This window comes from Stegodyphus dumicola, chromosome 8, assembly GCF_044657685.1.
Source record: "Stegodyphus dumicola isolate Sdum_Otavi_A_Nest chromosome 8, ASM4465768v1".
NCBI classification, from domain to species: domain Eukaryota; kingdom Metazoa; phylum Arthropoda; class Arachnida; order Araneae; family Eresidae; genus Stegodyphus; species Stegodyphus dumicola.
In genome coordinates, this window is record NC_140775.1 from 43,913,715 (window position 1) to 43,918,463 (window position 4,749).

At 36.9% G+C, this 4,749-nt stretch overlaps 1 non-coding gene across 1 annotated transcript; it reads left to right on the forward strand.

Annotated features, from left to right (window-relative positions):
• The first annotated feature begins 664 nt into the window (after positions 1–664).
• Positions 665–737, forward strand: TRNAK-CUU (transfer RNA lysine (anticodon CUU)). Its single transcript has one exon. It is a non-coding gene; the product is annotated as a tRNA-Lys (tRNA).
• The last annotated feature ends 4,012 nt before the right edge of the window (positions 738–4,749 follow it).

Below are 4,749 nucleotides of genomic sequence, written 5' to 3' on the forward strand. Positions count from 1 at the left end.
AGCCCAACGGCTTGCAACTGATACATTGCTTAACAAATATCACACTGTCTTCAAAGTAGGGGGAGAAGCAACTCCATTCATTGAACACCATATTAACACAAGAAACAGCCCCCCTGTTTCAGTCCCTCCATATCGGATGAGCCCAAGTAAGAAAGAACTGTTGAAAAAGGAACTTGATTTCCTTCTAAAACAAGGTATCATAAAAGAATGTGAAAGGCCCTATGCCTCTCCTGTGGTTCTGATTCCCAAGTCAAATGGAAAAGTACGGTTATGCATTGATTATCGTAACCTAAATGCTCAAACCGTTCTAGACACTTATCCTTTGCCACGTATAGATGATTTGTTGAGTGAAGCAAAACCGACACCTTATATGTCAACTATTGATTTGAGATCCGGTTATCATCAGGTGAGAGTAGCTGAAGAAGATCAAAATAAGACTGCTTTTGTTTGCCCTTTTGGTACATATAAATTTACGCGAATGCCCTTCGGATTGAGAAACGCTCCTGCCACTTTTTCTAGATTGATAGATAGGTTCCGTTCTGGACTTAATAATGTGTTTGCTTTGACATATTTAGATGATATCATCATGCTGTCATCTAGCTTTGAAAAGCATCTTTCTGACTTAGAACAAGTTTTCCAACGTTTCCTGGCTTTCACCCAGGCGGCCCGGCTAACTCAGTCGGTAGAGCACGAGACTCTTAATCTCGGGGTCGTGGTTTCGAGCCCCACGTTGGGCGCCAATGTGATGTAGCCGTTCCTCAATAGACACTAATGCCGGCTAGCTTTAAAAGGATTTATTAACAGAGCACACAGGAACGGTTACAAACAAAAGAAATATACATAAAAATGAAACATATACCAAATGGAACATCAAACATTTGAATAACATAACTTAGCAAACTATCATCATGGCGGCTGGAGGTCGACTGACGTTTTTTCATATCGCCACGAGATGGCGTTTAAATAAAATAGTTCGGTTACAGTTCATGACATGAATAAAATAGTTCAATTACACTTAAATAGGTCTGTTACATCCTCCCCCTCTGACTTCGTAGACGTCTCGGCAAGAAGTCAGGAACTGACCTTTGTCTACTTTGTGCAGCGGGCGGAGAATCAGATGAATGGGCTCCAGTTTGACAAGCAGGAAATTTAGCGTCACCAGCACCTTGTGCAACAGGTGCAGATTCGGGTGGTATTACACGTTTCGGGCGTCCTCTTTTCTTTAAGGGAACCACTGGAGTTACACGAGCTGTGTTTTGAAACTTATTTCGATCTTGATATGGATTCAAGGCTGAAACATGATACTTGCCGAGAATTTTGTCTGGTTCATGAGGATCGGCAATATCATAAGTGGTTGGAGATCTTGTAGTCACTATCACATAAGGATCATCTCTCTTGGGCATGAATTTAGCAGTTTTCTTCAGTGGGCCTTTGCTGATTGGGTGGAGGATGACCCAAACTTTATCTCCACGAACGAATTTCGGTGTTTCTCTTCGTTTTTTGTCAGCATATCGTTTCTGCTTATCTTGATGCATTTCGACTCTTTCTCGTACCTGTTGTACATTTCTTGCAAAACGTTTCAAATATGGAGTAATTTCGGGAACAAAATTATCGTTCTCAATTACGGCTTTTATATCATGCTTTACATCATCTAAGGTTCGTAACTCTCGTGCAAATTGAAGAAAAGAAGCAGAATGTCCAGTTGAATCACATTTGGCTGTATTCAAAGCAAACCTTATTAATGGCAGTTTATCCTTCCATGACTGACGGTCATTACCAACAAGTATTGCTAAACGTGGTTTCAGATCTCTATTCTTCTTTTCAACTGGGTTAGATTGTGGGTGATAGACAGGAGTAAGACTTTGATCAATGTTCAAGATATAGCATAGTTGTTGCATAACAGCACTAGTAAACTGGGTACCATTATCACTTATTATTCTCCTGGGTAACCCAAATCGAAGGGCAACTTCCTCCAAAAGAATAGTGGCACATTCTCTGGCCGTGGCTTCCTTTAAAGCAAATAGTTCTGTCCCCTTCGTGGCACAGTCCTGCACAATAAAAATCCATTTTTCACCAGACGGTGTTTCATGAAGGGGACCGAAAAGATCAATTGACAAGGTCTCAAAACGTTGAGCATAGACTGGAGTTTGAAGTAAGCCAGATGGCTTTTTATTAGTGGCTTGTCCCCCTACTTTGAAGACAGTGTGATATTTGTTAAGCAATGCATCAGTTGCAAGCCGTTGGGCTGTAGTTAATTGCTGTCCTTCATTTTCTCGTAGTCGGCAGTTGTTTACAACAACTGGGGTTTCTTCCAGTACTTGGGATTGATGAGGTTTCACGAAGCTATATTTTCTTCGAGGTTCATCAGAAAAGTTCCACTTATTTTCAGCAAGATTTAAAACACTTTTAGCTTTTTGAAGAAAGTCAGTTCCTAACAGAGTCGAGTTATTTTTGGCATCAAGCAACACAAGGAGCGGAGTTTTGAACTCTCTGCCTTCGAGAAGAATGATTTGTTCGGTGCGAAGTACCTCTTTTTCAGATACCAAACCATCAGCGAAAGACACCTCTAGTGTTGTCTTTTCAAATACTGCATCTTGTTTCTGCAGAATATGATAGAGGGAATCACTTGCAATTGAGTGACTACCACCAGTGTCGGCAAAAGCTGTACCGGAAACACCACCAATACTAATTGGAAATACAGCAGTCCGAGTGGAAGATAAACAGGATCGGATTTGGATAGTGCCAAAGTTTGATGAATTTGAAGTCTGGGGGGTTACAGTCTGGACATTTAGACTTGATAAAACCAGTTTTTCCGCACCCATAGCATATTAAAGGAGGTCGCTTTTCCTCTGTTTGTTGCTGACTACGATTTAAAAAGGTTTTATGAGTTCCCTGTATGTCACTTGTTCGATTTTCCACTTTGTGTTTGGATGGATTAGTCGATTTGTAAGAATAGTTCCGCCTGCCAGGAAGTTCAGTTTTATAGTTCGTATTTTTAACACGTACAGCTTCATAATCATCCAATTTCTGTACTAATTCAGATGAACTCTTTATTTTTCCCCAAGTATCAATAAAATGCTCCTTAACGTCACTACTGACTCTTCTTTTAAGCTGATCCGTCAGGACCAAGTCTTTGAGTGATTCAAAGTCTGTTACATCGAGACTATGGAGCCACTCTTCGAGATAATTGTTTAATTCGTAAGTAAAATCTTTCCATAAAGACCCAGGGTGTTTTTGGTGTGTAGTAAGATTAATTCGAAATGATTCAGCATTTAATTTGAATCTTTGTAGCAGAATCTTCTTGATGTAAGAATAATCTTCTAATTTGTCTTTTGGTTCTCTTAAAATAATTTGCGAAATGTCTATAGGCAGAAGAGGTAGGAGATGAGTGATGTAATCTATTTGTTTTATATTAACTTTCTCACATTGTCTTTCAAAAATTTTCAGGTAGGTTGCAATGTCAGAAGTTCCTGTAAATTTAGGGATTAGGTGTTGAATATTTGTTCCAATAGCTGCATTTGAAGCAAAGGCGGCATAGTTAGGGTTTGAGCTAGCAGCTGCCAGGTTTATTTTTAAACGTTCCAATTCTAATAAAAGTTCTTGTTCTTTTCTTTGACGTGTCTCCAGATCGTTGCTTTCACGTTGTTTTTGTTGTCTAGTTTCGATTAAAGTTTCCAGAAGATTCCTGGTAAAAGCCTCATCATAAGTGTCAGAATTGACAATAAGATCTTTAAGATCTATTACTCGCATAGTGTCGTTTACAGTGAAACCCAGTTCTGGAGCGAGAGTTTTTAAATCCTCTTTTCGTGCTTTGGCAAGGTAAGCCATAATTATATGAGAGGTCAGGGGGGAGGGAAAAGATGAAGTTGAATTTGTTGTTATTTCGATTTTATTCACAATACAGTATTTTAGAATTAATAATTATACCTTTAAGTAAAATGTATATACCTCTATTAAACAGCATGTATGAATGTAAACAATGTTACTCGTACATTTAATATACCACTATTAAATAGTATTTATAAATGTAAACAATAATACTCACAAAGTTTATTATTTCGAAGTCGTAAAAATATCATAAAATGCCCTCATAAATTCAACTTGTATCAAGAAAATAACATATAATAGATTGCTCAAAAATTGTTTACTACTTAGCAAAACATACATAAATGTCTTACCATAAGCTTTTATATTTAAGCTGAATTCTTCGAAATCTTAATCTTAACAAAATATTAAGCTGATTAAGCAACACACACTTAGTAACTCTTTTAGTACTTTATTAAAAATAGTCATTCGATTTTATTCATAATTATTTTCTTTCGCTTCAAGAAATATTTTCAAGACATGCATTCATTAAAGGAAAACAATCGTATTTTCTTAAAATATTATACTATAATCATTTTCTCAAAATGTTCGTCGAAAGATAAATCAACAAGTACAATATTTTATTTTATGTAGAATAAAACATTTAATAAGGAACAACAGCACTCAAAGGAAATAAAAATAATAAAAGATTTGACGTAAACACATCATAAATCATCGCTAGTCTAAACATTTCCGCGGGGGGGGAAATATCTGCTGCTGTATGTCAGAAGCGAAACTAATAAATTCTAATGAACAACGTCCATGAATATATTCAAACTTTAACATCAAAACATGTATTCAGTGAAACAATATTATTCACAAATTAATTTACTATGCGCATTAACATTTTAAAATAACAAATTACAATTCAAGAAATAACGTTTG